This window comes from Phyllobates terribilis, unplaced genomic scaffold (genome assembly GCF_046119375.1).
Source record: "Phyllobates terribilis strain yellow unplaced genomic scaffold, ASM4611937v1 Scaffold_84__1_contigs__length_6523798, whole genome shotgun sequence".
NCBI classification, from domain to species: Eukaryota; Metazoa; Chordata; class Amphibia; order Anura; family Dendrobatidae; genus Phyllobates; species Phyllobates terribilis.
In genome coordinates, this window is record NW_027362844.1 from 1178618 (window position 1) to 1196270 (window position 17653).

The 17653-nt window shown below is 44.9% G+C and overlaps 14 non-coding genes across 14 annotated transcripts; all 14 read left to right on the forward strand.

Moving 5' to 3' along the window:
- The first annotated feature begins 271 nt into the window (after positions 1 to 271).
- On the forward strand, positions 272 to 462 carry LOC141197488 (U2 spliceosomal RNA). Its single transcript, XR_012269740.1, has one exon. It is a non-coding gene; the product is annotated as a U2 spliceosomal RNA (small nuclear RNA).
- A 1115-nt stretch (positions 463 to 1577) lies between these two features.
- Positions 1578 to 1768, forward strand: LOC141197380 (U2 spliceosomal RNA). The gene has a single exon (XR_012269636.1). It is a non-coding gene; the product is annotated as a U2 spliceosomal RNA (small nuclear RNA).
- A 1115-nt stretch (positions 1769 to 2883) lies between these two features.
- LOC141197501 (U2 spliceosomal RNA) lies at positions 2884 to 3074 on the forward strand. Its single transcript, XR_012269752.1, has one exon. It is a non-coding gene; the product is annotated as a U2 spliceosomal RNA (small nuclear RNA).
- A 1115-nt stretch (positions 3075 to 4189) lies between these two features.
- LOC141197381 (U2 spliceosomal RNA) lies at positions 4190 to 4380 on the forward strand. The gene has a single exon (XR_012269637.1). It is a non-coding gene; the product is annotated as a U2 spliceosomal RNA (small nuclear RNA).
- A 1115-nt stretch (positions 4381 to 5495) lies between these two features.
- Positions 5496 to 5686, forward strand: LOC141197382 (U2 spliceosomal RNA). Its single transcript, XR_012269638.1, has one exon. It is a non-coding gene; the product is annotated as a U2 spliceosomal RNA (small nuclear RNA).
- A 1115-nt stretch (positions 5687 to 6801) lies between these two features.
- Positions 6802 to 6992, forward strand: LOC141197487 (U2 spliceosomal RNA). Its single transcript, XR_012269739.1, has one exon. It is a non-coding gene; the product is annotated as a U2 spliceosomal RNA (small nuclear RNA).
- Positions 6993 to 8107: 1115 nt separating this feature from the next.
- Positions 8108 to 8298, forward strand: LOC141197383 (U2 spliceosomal RNA). The gene has a single exon (XR_012269640.1). It is a non-coding gene; the product is annotated as a U2 spliceosomal RNA (small nuclear RNA).
- Positions 8299 to 9413: 1115 nt separating this feature from the next.
- Positions 9414 to 9604, forward strand: LOC141197384 (U2 spliceosomal RNA). Its single transcript, XR_012269641.1, has one exon. It is a non-coding gene; the product is annotated as a U2 spliceosomal RNA (small nuclear RNA).
- Positions 9605 to 10719: 1115 nt separating this feature from the next.
- On the forward strand, positions 10720 to 10910 carry LOC141197385 (U2 spliceosomal RNA). Its single transcript, XR_012269642.1, has one exon. It is a non-coding gene; the product is annotated as a U2 spliceosomal RNA (small nuclear RNA).
- A 1115-nt stretch (positions 10911 to 12025) lies between these two features.
- Positions 12026 to 12216, forward strand: LOC141197533 (U2 spliceosomal RNA). The gene has a single exon (XR_012269783.1). It is a non-coding gene; the product is annotated as a U2 spliceosomal RNA (small nuclear RNA).
- A 1115-nt stretch (positions 12217 to 13331) lies between these two features.
- Positions 13332 to 13522, forward strand: LOC141197386 (U2 spliceosomal RNA). The gene has a single exon (XR_012269643.1). It is a non-coding gene; the product is annotated as a U2 spliceosomal RNA (small nuclear RNA).
- Positions 13523 to 14637: 1115 nt separating this feature from the next.
- On the forward strand, positions 14638 to 14828 carry LOC141197388 (U2 spliceosomal RNA). The gene has a single exon (XR_012269646.1). It is a non-coding gene; the product is annotated as a U2 spliceosomal RNA (small nuclear RNA).
- A 1115-nt stretch (positions 14829 to 15943) lies between these two features.
- LOC141197389 (U2 spliceosomal RNA) lies at positions 15944 to 16134 on the forward strand. The gene has a single exon (XR_012269647.1). It is a non-coding gene; the product is annotated as a U2 spliceosomal RNA (small nuclear RNA).
- A 1115-nt stretch (positions 16135 to 17249) lies between these two features.
- On the forward strand, positions 17250 to 17440 carry LOC141197390 (U2 spliceosomal RNA). Its single transcript, XR_012269648.1, has one exon. It is a non-coding gene; the product is annotated as a U2 spliceosomal RNA (small nuclear RNA).
- Positions 17441 to 17653: the final 213 nt, after the last annotated feature.

Below are 17653 nucleotides of genomic sequence, written 5' to 3' on the forward strand. Positions count from 1 at the left end.
ACCCCACCCCCCGCCTTAATTGGTTCTCCTCCCTTCCAACGGTGTTGAGGCGGGTGGGAACAGCAGGGGGTGAAGGTGCTGTGTTTAAAGAGGTGGAGTTATGCAGATCTAAAACGCGTGGATTGCAGCAGCAGCAAGCCGAAAAGTGCAGGCATGTAAGGGATCTAGAGGTTGACAACATGTCTTCTTAACGGGAGTCCAGGAGCTCATCTCCACAAATGGACTTTTCAGGATCCTTGGGTGGCTCCGTAGTTTGAAACCAATTCTGGTTATCGCTTCTCGGCCTTTTGGCTAAGATCAAGTGTAGTATCTGTTCTTATCAGTTTAATATCTGATACGTCCCCTCTCTGGGGACTATATATTAAATGGATTTTTAGAACAGGGAGATGGAAAAAGAGCTTGCTCTGTCCACTCCACGCATTGACCTGGTATTGCAGTATCTCCAGGACCGGTGCACCCCTTCTTTAATGCAGTTTCTAAAATCAGAAAGAATTGAATTCAATGTTTTTTGTTCATTTTGCTTGTTTGTCGGATTTTGGGATGGACTCTTTGGCTTTGCTTTTCTTCTCCTCATTGGATTTTTCATGTTCAAAGTTGCAGAAGCCAGATTACAAGCTCATTTTGGTTCAACTTCAGCAACTGTGCATTGCATTGCCATGTAATGTGATGCAATGCTATCTTTCTAGCTCTCCCTTTTTACTTCCTTTTGGATAAACAGACATATTAGGCAAGCATTTTGGAGCTTTCACCTAAATAACTACAGGTGGTGAGATAAGCTGCACAATATAATTGACCTTTCAGTATATTGTTGCACACACACCATCTATTTAGCAAATGCCCTTGTTATCAACAGCAGCCTTTTAAACTCACCTGAGCTAACAGGTATGTGCGCTGGTTACTCTGCTGCGCTTAAAATTTCTTTTTTGGTTTGCTACAATGCCTTTTCTGAAACGTTGTCTCCTTCTGCTGGAACACTGACTTCTTTCATTTAATGCCTGCAGACTATAAAAGAGAACCCAACCCAAAAAGTTTGGTTGATTAGTCTGTGGCATTCTGTTAAACTGTTGCTTATGGCGGTCTCTGTGAGCTTCTCAGCGACATTCAGCCAGCCAGGTATCCTGCCTGCAGTAGATGGAATGTGGCAATGGAACGCTGGCTGCGCGTGTCATAATAGGCTCTGAGCCTTTATATACCTGTGCACAGCAGCAGCCACCTTCAGTCTGCTGCTGGACAGCCAGCAGCAGCAGCAGCAGGAGAGGTATGTAATCAGGAGCCCTCCTGCTAAGGGTAGACAGCTGCTCGTTCCACCCCACCCCCCGCCTTAATTGGTTCTCCTCCCTTCCAACGGTGTTGAGGCGGGTGGGAACAGCAGGGGGTGAAGGTGCTGTGTTTAAAGAGGTGGAGTTATGCAGATCTAAAACGCGTGGATTGCAGCAGCAGCAAGCCGAAAAGTGCAGGCATGTAAGGGATCTAGAGGTTGACAACATGTCTTCTTAACGGGAGTCCAGGAGCTCATCTCCACAAATGGACTTTTCAGGATCCTTGGGTGGCTCCGTAGTTTGAAACCAATTCTGGTTATCGCTTCTCGGCCTTTTGGCTAAGATCAAGTGTAGTATCTGTTCTTATCAGTTTAATATCTGATACGTCCCCTATCTGGGGACCATATATTAAATGGATTTTTAGAACAGGGAGATGGAAAAAGAGCTTGCTCTGTCCACTCCACGCATTGACCTGGTATTGCAGTATCTCCAGGACCGGTGCACCCCTTCTTTAATGCAGTTTCTAAAATCAGAAAGAATTGAATTCAATGTTTTTTGTTCATTTTGCTTGTTTGTCGGATTTTGGGATGGACTCTTTGGCTTTGCTTTTCTTCTCCTCATTGGATTTTTCATGTTCAAAGTTGCAGAAGCCAGATTACAAGCTCATTTTGGTTCAACTTCAGCAACTGTGCATTGCATTGCCATGTAATGTGATGCAATGCTATCTTTCTAGCTCTCCCTTTTTACTTCCTTTTGGATAAACAGACATATTAGGCAAGCATTTTGGAGCTTTCACCTAAATAACTACAGGTGGTGAGATAAGCTGCACAATATAATTGACCTTTCAGTATATTGTTGCACACACACCATCTATTTAGCAAATGCCCTTGTTATCAACAGCAGCCTTTTAAACTCACCTGAGCTAACAGGTATGTGCGCTGGTTACTCTGCTGCGCTTAAAATTTCTTTTTTGGTTTGCTACAATGCCTTTTCTGAAACGTTGTCTCCTTCTGCTGGAACACTGACTTCTTTCATTTAATGCCTGCAGACTATAAAAGAGAACCCAACCCAAAAAGTTTGGTTGATTAGTCTGTGGCATTCTGTTAAACTGTTGCTTATGGCGGTCTCTGTGAGCTTCTCAGCGACATTCAGCCAGCCAGGTATCCTGCCTGCAGTAGATGGAATGTGGCAATGGAACGCTGGCTGCGCATGTCATAATAGGCTCTGAGCCTTTATATACCTGTGCACAGCAGCAGCCACCTTCAGTCTGCTGCTGGACAGCCAGCAGCAGCAGCAGCAGGAGAGGTATGTAATCAGGAGCCCTCCTGCTAAGGGTAGACAGCTGCTCGTTCCACCCCACCCCCCGCCTTAATTGGTTCTCCTCCCTTCCAACGGTGTTGAGGCGGGTGGGAACAGCAGGGGGTGAAGGTGCTGTGTTTAAAGAGGTGGAGTTATGCAGATCTAAAACGCGTGGATTGCAGCAGCAGCAAGCCGAAAAGTGCAGGCATGTAAGGGATCTAGAGGTTGACAACATGTCTTCTTAACGGGAGTCCAGGAGCTCATCTCCACAAATGGACTTTTCAGGATCCTTGGGTGGCTCCGTAGTTTGAAACCAATTCTGGTTATCGCTTCTCGGCCTTTTGGCTAAGATCAAGTGTAGTATCTGTTCTTATCAGTTTAATATCTGATACGTCCCCTATCTGGGGACCATATATTAAATGGATTTTTAGAACAGGGAGATAGAAAAAGAGCTTGCTCTGTCCACTCCACGCATTGACCTGGTATTGCAGTATCTCCAGGACCGGTGCACCCCTTCTTTAATGCAGTTTCTAAAATCAGAAAGAATTGAATTCAATGTTTTTTGTTCATTTTGCTTGTTTGTCGGATTTTGGGATGGACTCTTTGGCTTTGCTTTTCTTCTCCTCATTGGATTTTTCATGTTCAAAGTTGCAGAAGCCAGATTACAAGCTCATTTTGGTTCAACTTCAGCAACTGTGCATTGCATTGCCATGTAATGTGATGCAATGCTATCTTTCTAGCTCTCCCTTTTTACTTCCTTTTGGATAAACAGACATATTAGGCAAGCATTTTGGAGCTTTCACCTAAATAACTACAGGTGGTGAGATAAGCTGCACAATATAATTGACCTTTCAGTATATTGTTGCACACACACCATCTATTTAGCAAATGCCCTTGTTATCAACAGCAGCCTTTTAAACTCACCTGAGCTAACAGGTATGTGCGCTGGTTACTCTGCTGCGCTTAAAATTTCTTTTTTGGTTTGCTACAATGCCTTTTCTGAAACGTTGTCTCCTTCTGCTGGAACACTGACTTCTTTCATTTAATGCCTGCAGACTATAAAAGAGTACCCAACCCAAAAAGTTTGGTTGATTAGTCTGTGGCATTCTGTTAAACTGTTGCTTATGGCGGTCTCTGTGAGCTTCTCAGCGACATTCAGCCAGCCAGGTATCCTGCCTGCAGTAGATGGAATGTGGCAATGGAACGCTGGCTGCGCGTGTCATAATAGGCTCTGAGCCTTTATATACCTGTGCACAGCAGCAGCCACCTTCAGTCTGCTGCTGGACAGCCAGCAGCAGCAGCAGCAGGAGAGGTATGTAATCAGGAGCCCTCCTGCTAAGGGTAGACAGCTGCTCGTTCCACCCCACCCCCCGCCTTAATTGGTTCTCCTCCCTTCCAACGGTGTTGAGGCGGGTGGGAACAGCAGGGGGTGAAGGTGCTGTGTTTAAAGAGGTGGAGTTATGCAGATCTAAAACGCGTGGATTGCAGCAGCAGCAAGCCGAAAAGTGCAGGCATGTAAGGGATCTAGAGGTTGACAACATGTCTTCTTAACGGGAGTCCAGGAGCTCATCTCCACAAATGGACTTTTCAGGATCCTTGGGTGGCTCCGTAGTTTGAAACCAATTCTGGTTATCGCTTCTCGGCCTTTTGGCTAAGATCAAGTGTAGTATCTGTTCTTATCAGTTTAATATCTGATACGTCCCCTATCTGGGGACCATATATTAAATGGATTTTTAGAACAGGGAGATGGAAAAAGAGCTTGCTCTGTCCACTCCACGCATTGACCTGGTATTGCAGTATCTCCAGGACCGGTGCACCCCTTCTTTAATGCAGTTTCTAAAATCAGAAAGAATTGAATTCAATGTTTTTTGTTCATTTTGCTTGTTTGTCGGATTTTGGGATGGACTCTTTGGCTTTGCTTTTCTTCTCCTCATTGGATTTTTCATGTTCAAAGTTGCAGAAGCCAGATTACAAGCTCATTTTGGTTCAACTTCAGCAACTGTGCATTGCATTGCCATGTAATGTGATGCAATGCTATCTTTCTAGCTCTCCCTTTTTACTTCCTTTTGGATAAACAGACATATTAGGCAAGCATTTTGGAGCTTTCACCTAAATAACTACAGGTGGTGAGATAAGCTGCACAATATAATTGACCTTTCAGTATATTGTTGCACACACACCATCTATTTAGCAAATGCCCTTGTTATCAACAGCAGCCTTTTAAACTCACCTGAGCTAACAGGTATGTGCGCTGGTTACTCTGCTGCGCTTAAAATTTCTTTTTTGGTTTGCTACAATGCCTTTTCTGAAACGTTGTCTCCTTCTGCTGGAACACTGACTTCTTTCATTTAATGCCTGCAGACTATAAAAGAGAACCCAACCCAAAAAGTTTGGTTGATTAGTCTGTGGCATTCTGTTAAACTGTTGCTTATGGCGGTCTCTGTGAGCTTCTCAGCGACATTCAGCCAGCCAGGTATTCTGCCTGCAGTAGATGGAATGTGGCAATGGAACGCTGGCTGCGCGTGTCATAATAGGCTCTGAGCCTTTATATACCTGTGCACAGCAGCAGCCACCTTCAGTCTGCTGCTGGACAGCCAGCAGCAGCAGCAGCAGGAGAGGTATGTAATCAGGAGCCCTCCTGCTAAGGGTAGACAGCTGCTCGTTCCACCCCACCCCCCGCCTTAATTGGTTCTCCTCCCTTCCAACGGTGTTGAGGCGGGTGGGAACAGCAGGGGGTGAAGGTGCTGTGTTTAAAGAGGTGGAGTTATGCAGATCTAAAACGCGTGGATTGCAGCAGCAGCAAGCCGAAAAGTGCAGGCATGTAAGGGATCTAGAGGTTGACAACATGTCTTCTTAACGGGAGTCCAGGAGCTCATCTCCACAAATGGACTTTTCAGGATCCTTGGGTGGCTCCGTAGTTTGAAACCAATTCTGGTTATCGCTTCTCGGCCTTTTGGCTAAGATCAAGTGTAGTATCTGTTCTTATCAGTTTAATATCTGATACGTCCCCTATCTGGGGACCATATATTAAATGGATTTTTAGAACAGGGAGATGGAAAAAGAGCTTGCTCTGTCCACTCCACGCATTGACCTGGTATTGCAGTATCTCCAGGACCGGTGCACCCCTTCTTTAATGCAGTTTCTAAAATCAGAAAGAATTGAATTCAATGTTTTTTGTTCATTTTGCTTGTTTGTCGGATTTTGGGATGGACTCTTTGGCTTTGCTTTTCTTCTCCTCATTGGATTTTTCATGTTCAAAGTTGCAGAAGCCAGATTACAAGCTCATTTTGGTTCAACTTCAGCAACTGTGCATTGCATTGCCATGTAATGTGATGCAATGCTATCTTTCTAGCTCTCCCTTTTTACTTCCTTTTGGATAAACAGACATATTAGGCAAGCATTTTGGAGCTTTCACCTAAATAACTACAGGTGGTGAGATAAGCTGCACAATATAATTGACCTTTCAGTATATTGTTGCACACACACCATCTATTTAGCAAATGCCCTTGTTATCAACAGCAGCCTTTTAAACTCACCTGAGCTAACAGGTATGTGCGCTGGTTACTCTGCTGCGCTTAAAATTTCTTTTTTGGTTTGCTACAATGCCTTTTCTGAAACGTTGTCTCCTTCTGCTGGAACACTGACTTCTTTCATTTAATGCCTGCAGACTATAAAAGAGAACCCAACCCAAAAAGTTTGGTTGATTAGTCTGTGGCATTCTGTTAAACTGTTGCTTATGGCGGTCTCTGTGAGCTTCTCAGCGACATTCAGCCAGCCAGGTATCCTGCCTGCAGTAGATGGAATGTGGCAATGGAACGCTGGCTGCGCGTGTCATAATAGGCTCTGAGCCTTTATATACCTGTGCACAGCAGCAGCCACCTTCAGTCTGCTGCTGGACAGCCAGCAGCAGCAGCAGCAGGAGAGGTATGTAATCAGGAGCCCTCCTGCTAAGGGTAGACAGCTGCTCGTTCCACCCCACCCCCCGCCTTAATTGGTTCTCCTCCCTTCCAACGGTGTTGAGGCGGGTGGGAACAGCAGGGGGTGAAGGTGCTGTGTTTAAAGAGGTGGAGTTATGCAGATCTAAAACGCGTGGATTGCAGCAGCAGCAAGCCGAAAAGTGCAGGCATGTAAGGGATCTAGAGGTTGACAACATGTCTTCTTAACGGGAGTCCAGGAGCTCATCTCCACAAATGAACTTTTCAGGATCCTTGGGTGGCTCCGTAGTTTGAAACCAATTCTGGTTATCGCTTCTCGGCCTTTTGGCTAAGATCAAGTGTAGTATCTGTTCTTATCAGTTTAATATCTGATACGTCCCCTATCTGGGGACCATATATTAAATGGATTTTTAGAACAGGGAGATGGAAAAAGAGCTTGCTCTGTCCACTCCAGGCATTGACCTGGTATTGCAGTATCTCCAGGACCGGTGCACCCCTTCTTTAATGCAGTTTCTAAAATCAGAAAGAATTGAATTCAATGTTTTTTGTTCATTTTGCTTGTTTGTCGGATTTTGGGATGGACTCTTTGGCTTTGCTTTTCTTCTCCTCATTGGATTTTTCATGTTCAAAGTTGCAGAAGCCAGATTACAAGCTCATTTTGGTTCAACTTCAGCAACTGTGCATTGCATTGCCATGTAATGTGATGCAATGCTATCTTTCTAGCTCTCCCTTTTTACTTCCTTTTGGATAAACAGACATATTAGGCAAGCATTTTGGAGCTTTCACCTAAATAACTACAGGTGGTGAGATAAGCTGCACAATATAATTGACCTTTCAGTATATTGTTGCACACACACCATCTATTTAGCAAATGCCCTTGTTATCAACAGCAGCCTTTTAAACTCACCTGAGCTAACAGGTATGTGCGCTGGTTACTCTGCTGCGCTTAAAATTTCTTTTTTGGTTTGCTACAATGCCTTTTCTGAAACGTTGTCTCCTTCTGCTGGAACACTGACTTCTTTCATTTAATGCCTGCAGACTATAAAAGAGAACCCAACCCAAAAAGTTTGGTTGATTAGTCTGTGGCATTCTGTTAAACTGTTGCTTATGGCGGTCTCTGTGAGCTTCTCAGCGACATTCAGCCAGCCAGGTATCCTGCCTGCAGTAGATGGAATGTGGCAATGGAACGCTGGCTGCGCGTGTCATAATAGGCTCTGAGCCTTTATATACCTGTGCACAGCAGCAGCCACCTTCAGTCTGCTGCTGGACAGCCAGCAGCAGCAGCAGCAGGAGAGGTATGTAATCAGGAGCCCTCCTGCTAAGGGTAGACAGCTGCTCGTTCCACCCCACCCCCCGCCTTAATTGGTTCTCCTCCCTTCCAACGGTGTTGAGGCGGGTGGGAACAGCAGGGGGTGAAGGTGCTGTGTTTAAAGAGGTGGAGTTATGCAGATCTAAAACGCGTGGATTGCAGCAGCAGCAAGCCGAAAAGTGCAGGCATGTAAGGGATCTAGAGGTTGACAACATGTCTTCTTAACGGGAGTCCAGGAGCTCATCTCCACAAATGGACTTTTCAGGATCCTTGGGTGGCTCCGTAGTTTGAAACCAATTCTGGTTATCGCTTCTCGGCCTTTTGGCTAAGATCAAGTGTAGTATCTGTTCTTATCAGTTTAATATCTGATACGTCCCCTATCTGGGGACCATATATTAAATGGATTTTTAGAACAGGGAGATGGAAAAAGAGCTTGCTCTGTCCACTCCACGCATTGACCTGGTATTGCAGTATCTCCAGGACCGGTGCACCCCTTCTTTAATGCAGTTTCTAAAATCAGAAAGAATTGAATTCAATGTTTTTTGTTCATTTTGCTTGTTTGTCGGATTTTGGGATGGACTCTTTGGCTTTGCTTTTCTTCTCCTCATTGGATTTTTCATGTTCAAAGTTGCAGAAGCCAGATTACAAGCTCATTTTGGTTCAACTTCAGCAACTGTGCATTGCATTGCCATGTAATGTGATGCAATGCTATCTTTCTAGCTCTCCCTTTTTACTTCCTTTTGGATAAACAGACATATTAGGCAAGCATTTTGGAGCTTTCACCTAAATAACTACAGGTGGTGAGATAAGCTGCACAATATAATTGACCTTTCAGTATATTGTTGCACACACACCATCTATTTAGCAAATGCCCTTGTTATCAACAGCAGCCTTTTAAACTCACCTGAGCTAACAGGTATGTGCGCTGGTTACTCTGCTGCGCTTAAAATTTCTTTTTTGGTTTGCTACAATGCCTTTTCTGAAACGTTGTCTCCTTCTGCTGGAACACTGACTTCTTTCATTTAATGCCTGCAGACTATAAAAGAGAACCCAACCCAAAAAGTTTGGTTGATTAGTCTGTGGCATTCTGTTAAACTGTTGCTTATGGCGGTCTCTGTGAGCTTCTCAGCGACATTCAGCCAGCCAGGTATCCTGCCTGCAGTAGATGGAATGTGGCAATGGAACGCTGGCTGCGCGTGTCATAATAGGCTCTGAGCCTTTATATACCTGTGCACAGCAGCAGCCACCTTCAGTCTGCTGCTGGACAGCCAGCAGCAGCAGCAGCAGGAGAGGTATGTAATCAGGAGCCCTCCTGCTAAGGGTAGACAGCTGCTCGTTCCACCCCACCCCCCGCCTTAATTGGTTCTCCTCCCTTCCAACGGTGTTGAGGCGGGTGGGAACAGCAGGGGGTGAAGGTGCTGTGTTTAAAGAGGTGGAGTTATGCAGATCTAAAACGCGTGGATTGCAGCAGCAGCAAGCCGAAAAGTGCAGGCATGTAAGGGATCTAGAGGTTGACAACATGTCTTCTTAACGGGAGTCCAGGAGCTCATCTCCACAAATGGACTTTTCAGGATCCTTGGGTGGCTCCGTAGTTTGAAACCAATTCTGGTTATCGCTTCTCGGCCTTTTGGCTAAGATCAAGTGTAGTATCTGTTCTTATCAGTTTAATATCTGATACGTCCCCTATCTGGGGACCATATATTAAATGGATTTTTAGAACAGGGAGATGGAAAAAGAGCTTGCTCTGTCCACTCCACGCATTGACCTGGTATTGCAGTATCTCCAGGACCGGTGCACCCCTTCTTTAATGCAGTTTCTAAAATCAGAAAGAATTGAATTCAATGTTTTTTGTTCATTTTGCTTGTTTGTCGGATTTTGGGATGGACTCTTTGGCTTTGCTTTTCTTCTCCTCATTGGATTTTTCATGTTCAAAGTTGCAGAAGCCAGATTACAAGCTCATTTTGGTTCAACTTCAGCAACTGTGCATTGCATTGCCATGTAATGTGATGCAATGCTATCTTTCTAGCTCTCCCTTTTTACTTCCTTTTGGATAAACAGACATATTAGGCAAGCATTTTGGAGCTTTCACCTAAATAACTACAGGTGGTGAGATAAGCTGCACAATATAATTGACCTTTCAGTATATTGTTGCACACACACCATCTATTTAGCAAATGCCCTTGTTATCAACAGCAGCCTTTTAAACTCACCTGAGCTAACAGGTATGTGCGCTGGTTACTCTGCTGCGCTTAAAATTTCTTTTTTGGTTTGCTACAATGCCTTTTCTGAAACGTTGTCTCCTTCTGCTGGAACACTGACTTCTTTCATTTAATGCCTGCAGACTATAAAAGAGAACCCAACCCAAAAAGTTTGGTTGATTAGTCTGTGGCATTCTGTTAAACTGTTGCTTATGGCGGTCTCTGTGAGCTTCTCAGCGACATTCAGCCAGCCAGGTATCCTGCCTGCAGTAGATGGAATGTGGCAATGGAACGCTGGCTGCGCGTGTCATAATAGGCTCTGAGCCTTTATATACCTGTGCACAGCAGCAGCCACCTTCAGTCTGCTGCTGGACAGCCAGCAGCAGCAGCAGCAGGAGAGGTATGTAATCAGGAGCCCTCCTGCTAAGGGTAGACAGCTGCTCGTTCCACCCCACCCCCCGCCTTAATTGGTTCTCCTCCCTTCCAACGGTGTTGAGGCGGGTGGGAACAGCAGGGGGTGAAGGTGCTGTGTTTAAAGAGGTGGAGTTATGCAGATCTAAAACGCGTGGATTGCAGCAGCAGCAAGCCGAAAAGTGCAGGCATGTAAGGGATCTAGAGGTTGACAACATGTCTTCTTAACGGGAGTCCAGGAGCTCATCTCCACAAATGGACTTTTCAGGATCCTTGGGTGGCTCCGTAGTTTGAAACCAATTCTGGTTATCGCTTCTCGGCCTTTTGGCTAAGATCAAGTGTAGTATCTGTTCTTATCAGTTTAATATCTGATACGTCCCCTATCTGGGGACCATATATTAAATGGATTTTTAGAACAGGGAGATGGAAAAAGAGCTTGCTCTGTCCACTCCACGCATTGACCTGGTATTGCAGTATCTCCAGGACCGGTGCACCCCTTCTTTAATGCAGTTTCTAAAATCAGAAAGAATTGAATTCAATGTTTTTTGTTCATTTTGCTTGTTTGTCGGATTTTGGGATGGACTCTTTGGCTTTGCTTTTCTTCTCCTCATTGGATTTTTCATGTTCAAAGTTGCAGAAGCCAGATTACAAGCTCATTTTGGTTCAACTTCAGCAACTGTGCATTGCATTGCCATGTAATGTGATGCAATGCTATCTTTCTAGCTCTCCCTTTTTACTTCCTTTTGGATAAACAGACATATTAGGCAAGCATTTTGGAGCTTTCACCTAAATAACTACAGGTGGTGAGATAAGCTGCACAATATAATTGACCTTTCAGTATATTGTTGCACACACACCATCTATTTAGCAAATGCCCTTGTTATCAACAGCAGCCTTTTAAACTCACCTGAGCTAACAGGTATGTGCGCTGGTTACTCTGCTGCGCTTAAAATTTCTTTTTTGGTTTGCTACAATGCCTTTTCTGAAACGTTGTCTCCTTCTGCTGGAACACTGACTTCTTTCATTTAATGCCTGCAGACTATAAAAGAGAACCCAACCCAAAAAGTTTGGTTGATTAGTCTGTGGCATTCTGTTAAACTGTTGCTTATGGCGGTCTCTGTGAGCTTCTCAGCGACATTCAGCCAGCCAGGTATCCTGCCTGCAGTAGATGGAATGTGGCAATGGAACGCTGGCTGCGCGTGTCATAATAGGCTCTGAGCCTTTATATACCTGTGCACAGCAGCAGCCACCTTCAGTCTGCTGCTGGACAGCCAGCAGCAGCAGCAGCAGGAGAGGTATGTAATCAGGAGCCCTCCTGCTAAGGGTAGACAGCTGCTCGTTCCACCCCACCCCCCGCCTTAATTGGTTCTCCTCCCTTCCAACGGTGTTGAGGCGGGTGGGAACAGCAGGGGGTGAAGGTGCTGTGTTTAAAGAGGTGGAGTTATGCAGATCTAAAACGCGTGGATTGCAGCAGCAGCAAGCCGAAAAGTGCAGGCATGTAAGGGATCTAGAGGTTGACAACATGTCTTCTTAACGGGAGTCCAGGAGCTCATCTCCACAAATGGACTTTTCAGGATCCTTGGGTGGCTCCGTAGTTTGAAACCAATTCTGGTTATCGCTTCTCGGCCTTTTGGCTAAGATCAAGTGTAGTATCTGTTCTTATCAGTTTAATATCAGATACGTCCCCTATCTGGGGACCATATATTAAATGGATTTTTAGAACAGGGAGATGGAAAAAGAGCTTGCTCTGTCCACTCCACGCATTGACCTGGTATTGCAGTATCTCCAGGACCGGTGCACCCCTTCTTTAATGCAGTTTCTAAAATCAGAAAGAATTGAATTCAATGTTTTTTGTTCATTTTGCTTGTTTGTCGGATTTTGGGATGGACTCTTTGGCTTTGCTTTTCTTCTCCTCATTGGATTTTTCATGTTCAAAGTTGCAGAAGCCAGATTACAAGCTCATTTTGGTTCAACTTCAGCAACTGTGCATTGCATTGCCATGTAATGTGATGCAATGCTATCTTTCTAGCTCTCCCTTTTTACTTCCTTTTGGATAAACAGACATATTAGGCAAGCATTTTGGAGCTTTCACCTAAATAACTACAGGTGGTGAGATAAGCTGCACAATATAATTGACCTTTCAGTATATTGTTGCACACACACCATCTATTTAGCAAATGCCCTTGTTATCAACAGCAGCCTTTTAAACTCACCTGAGCTAACAGGTATGTGCGCTGGTTACTCTGCTGCGCTTAAAATTTCTTTTTTGGTTTGCTACAATGCCTTTTCTGAAACGTTGTCTCCTTCTGCTGGAACACTGACTTCTTTCATTTAATGCCTGCAGACTATAAAAGAGAACCCAACCCAAAAAGTTTGGTTGATTAGTCTGTGGCATTCTGTTAAACTGTTGCTTATGGCGGTCTCTGTGAGCTTCTCAGCGACATTCAGCCAGCCAGGTATCCTGCCTGCAGTAGATGGAATGTGGCAATGGAACGCTGGCTGCGCGTGTCATAATAGGCTCTGAGCCTTTATATACCTGTGCACAGCAGCAGCCACCTTCAGTCTGCTGCTGGACAGCCAGCAGCAGCAGCAGCAGGAGAGGTATGTAATCAGGAGCCCTCCTGCTAAGGGTAGACAGCTGCTCGTTCCACCCCACCCCCCGCCTTAATTGGTTCTCCTCCCTTCCAACGGTGTTGAGGCGGGTGGGAACAGCAGGGGGTGAAGGTGCTGTGTTTAAAGAGGTGGAGTTATGCAGATCTAAAACGCGTGGATTGCAGCAGCAGCAAGCCGAAAAGTGCAGGCATGTAAGGGATCTAGAGGTTGACAACATGTCTTCTTAACGGGAGTCCAGGAGCTCATCTCCACAAATGGACTTTTCAGGATCCTTGGGTGGCTCCGTAGTTTGAAACCAATTCTGGTTATCGCTTCTCGGCCTTTTGGCTAAGATCAAGTGTAGTATCTGTTCTTATCAGTTTAATATCTGATACGTCCCCTATCTGGGGACCATATATTAAATGGATTTTTAGAACAGGGAGATGGAAAAAGAGCTTGCTCTGTCCACTCCACGCATTGACCTGGTATTGCAGTATCTCCAGGACCGGTGCACCCCTTCTTTAATGCAGTTTCTAAAATCAGAAAGAATTGAATTCAATGTTTTTTGTTCATTTTGCTTGTTTGTCGGATTTTGGGATGGACTCTTTGGCTTTGCTTTTCTTCTCCTCATTGGATTTTTCATGTTCAAAGTTGCAGAAGCCAGATTACAAGCTCATTTTGGTTCAACTTCAGCAACTGTGCATTGCATTGCCATGTAATGTGATGCAATGCTATCTTTCTAGCTCTCCCTTTTTACTTCCTTTTGGATAAACAGACATATTAGGCAAGCATTTTGGAGCTTTCACCTAAATAACTACAGGTGGTGAGATAAGCTGCACAATATAATTGACCTTTCAGTATATTGTTGCACACACACCATCTATTTAGCAAATGCCCTTGTTATCAACAGCAGCCTTTTAAACTCACCTGAGCTAACAGGTATGTGCGCTGGTTACTCTGCTGCGCTTAAAATTTCTTTTTTGGTTTGCTACAATGCCTTTTCTGAAACGTTGTCTCCTTCTGCTGGAACACTGACTTCTTTCATTTAATGCCTGCAGACTATAAAAGAGAACCCAACCCAAAAAGTTTGGTTGATTAGTCTGTGGCATTCTGTTAAACTGTTGCTTATGGCGGTCTCTGTGAGCTTCTCAGCGACATTCAGCCAGCCAGGTATCCTGCCTGCAGTAGATGGAATGTGGCAATGGAACGCTGGCTGCGCGTGTCATAATAGGCTCTGAGCCTTTATATACCTGTGCACAGCAGCAGCCACCTTCAGTCTGCTGCTGGACAGCCAGCAGCAGCAGCAGCAGGAGAGGTATGTAATCAGGAGCCCTCCTGCTAAGGGTAGACAGCTGCTCGTTCCACCCCACCCCCCGCCTTAATTGGTTCTCCTCCCTTCCAACGGTGTTGAGGCGGGTGGGAACAGCAGGGGGTGAAGGTGCTGTGTTTAAAGAGGTGGAGTTATGCAGATCTAAAACGCGTGGATTGCAGCAGCAGCAAGCCGAAAAGTGCAGGCATGTAAGGGATCTAGAGGTTGACAACATGTCTTCTTAACGGGAGTCCAGGAGCTCATCTCCACAAATGGACTTTTCAGGATCCTTGGGTGGCTCCGTAGTTTGAAACCAATTCTGGTTATCGCTTCTCGGCCTTTTGGCTAAGATCAAGTGTAGTATCTGTTCTTATCAGTTTAATATCTGATACGTCCCCTATCTGGGGACCATATATTAAATGGATTTTTAGAACAGGGAGATGGAAAAAGAGCTTGCTCTGTCCACTCCACGCATTGACCTGGTATTGCAGTATCTCCAGGACCGGTGCACCCCTTCTTTAATGCAGTTTCTAAAATCAGAAAGAATTGAATTCAATGTTTTTTGTTCATTTTGCTTGTTTGTCGGATTTTGGGATGGACTCTTTGGCTTTGCTTTTCTTCTCCTCATTGGATTTTTCATGTTCAAAGTTGCAGAAGCCAGATTACAAGCTCATTTTGGTTCAACTTCAGCAACTGTGCATTGCATTGCCATGTAATGTGATGCAATGCTATCTTTCTAGCTCTCCCTTTTTACTTCCTTTTGGATAAACAGACATATTAGGCAAGCATTTTGGAGCTTTCACCTAAATAACTACAGGTGGTGAGATAAGCTGCACAATATAATTGACCTTTCAGTATATTGTTGCACACACACCATCTATTTAGCAAATGCCCTTGTTATCAACAGCAGCCTTTTAAACTCACCTGAGCTAACAGGTATGTGCGCTGGTTACTCTGCTGCGCTTAAAATTTCTTTTTTGGTTTGCTACAATGCCTTTTCTGAAACGTTGTCTCCTTCTGCTGGAACACTGACTTCTTTCATTTAATGCCTGCAGACTATAAAAGAGTACCCAACCAAAAAAGTTTGGTTGATTAGTCTGTGGCATTCTGTTAAACTGTTGCTTATGGCGGTCTCTGTGAGCTTCTCAGCGACATTCAGCCAGCCAGGTATCCTGCCTGCAGTAGATGGAATGTGGCAATGGAACGCTGGCTGCGCGTGTCATAATAGGCTCTGAGCCTTTATATACCTGTGCACAGCAGCAGCCACCTTCAGTCTGCTGCTGGACAGCCAGCAGCAGCAGCAGCAGGAGAGGTATGTAATCAGGAGCCCTCCTGCTAAGGGTAGACAGCAGCTCGTTCCACCCCACCCCCCGCCTTAATTGGTTCTCCTCCCTTCCAACGGTGTTGAGGCGGGTGGGAACAGCAGGGGGTGAAGGTGCTGTGTTTAAAGAGGTGGAGTTATGCAGAACTAAAATGCGTCGATTGCAGCAGCAGCAAGCCGAAAAGTGCAGGCATGTAAGGGATCTAGAGGTTGACAACATGTCTTCTTAACGGGAGTCCAGGAGCTCATCTCCACAAATGTACTTTTCAGGATCCTTGGGTGGCTCCGTAGTTTGAAACCAATTCTGGTTATCGCTTCTCGGCCTTTTGGCTAAGATCAAGTGTAGTATCTGTTCTTATCAGTTTAATATCTGATACGTCCCCTATCTGGGGACCATATATTAAATGGATTTTTAGAACAGGGAGATGGAAAAAGAGCTTGCTCTGTCCACTCCACGCATTGACCTGGTATTGCAGTATCTCCAGGACCGGTGCACCCCTTCTTTAATGCAGTTTCTAAAATCAGAAAGAATTGAATTCAATGTTTTTTGTTCATTTTGCTTGTTTGTCGGATTTTGGGATGGACTCTTTGGCTTTGCTTTTCTTCTCCTCATTGGATTTTTCATGTTCAAAGTTGCAGAAGCCAGATTACAAGCTCATTTTGGTTCAACTTCAGCAACTGTGCATTGCATTGCCATGTAATGTGATGCAATGCTATCTTTCTAGCTCTCCCTTTTTACTTCCTTTTGGATAAACAGACATATTAGGCAAGCATTTTGGAGATTTCACCTAAATAACTACAGGTGGTGAGATAAGCTGCACAATATAATTGACCTTTCAGTATATTGTTGCACACACACCATCTATTTAGCAAATGCCCTTGTTATCAACAGCAGCCTTTTAAACTCACCTGAGCTAACAGGTATGTGCGCTGGTTACTCTGCTGCGCTTAAAATTTCTTTTTTGGTTTGCTACAATGCCTTTTCTGAAACGTTGTCTCCTTCTGCTGGAACACTGACTTCTTTCATTTAATGCCTGCAGACTATAAAAGAGAACCCAACCCAAAAAGTTTGGTTGATTAGTCTGTGGCATTCTGTTAAACTGTTGCTTATGGCGGTCTCTGTGAGCTTCTCAGCGACATTCAGCCAGCCAGGTATCCTGCCTGCAGTAGATGGAATGTGGCAATGGAACGCTGGCTGCGCGTGTCATAATAGGCTCTGAGCCTTTATATACCTGTGCACAGCAGCAGCCACCTTCAGTCTGCTGCTGGACAGCCAGCAGCAGCAGCAGCAGGAGAGGTATGTAATCAGGAGCCCTCCTGCTAAGGGTAGACAGCTGCTCGTTCCACCCCACCCCCCGCCTTAATTGGTTCTCCTCCCTTCCAACGGTGTTGAGGCGGGTGGGAACAGCAGGGGGTGAAGGTGCTGTGTTTAAAGAGGTGGAGTTATGCAGAACTAAAACGCGTGGATTGCAGCAGCAGCAAGCCGAAAAGTGCAGGCATGTAAGGGATCTAGAGGTTGACAACATGTCTTCTTAACGGGAGTCCAGGAGCTCATCTCCACAAATGTACTTTTCAGGATCCTTGGGTGGCTCCGTAGTTTGAAACCAATTCTGGTTATCGCTTCTCGGCCTTTTGGCTAAGATCAAGTGTAGTATCTGTTCTTATCAGTTTAATATCTGATACGTCCCCTATCTGGGGACCATATATTAAATGGATTTTTAGAACAGGGAGATGGAAAAAGAGCTTGCTCTGTCCACTCCACGCATTGACCTGGTATTGCAGTATCTCCAGGACCGGTGCACCCCTTCTTTAATGCAGTTTCTAAAATCAGAAAGAATTGAATTCAATGTTTTTTGTTCATTTTGCTTGTTTGTCGGATTTTGGGATGGACTCTTTGGCTTTGCTTTTCTTCTCCTCATTGGATTTTTCATGTTCAAAGTTGCAGAAGCCAGATTACAAGCTCATTTTGGTTCAACTTCAGCAACTGTGCATTGCATTGCCATGTAATGTGATGCAATGC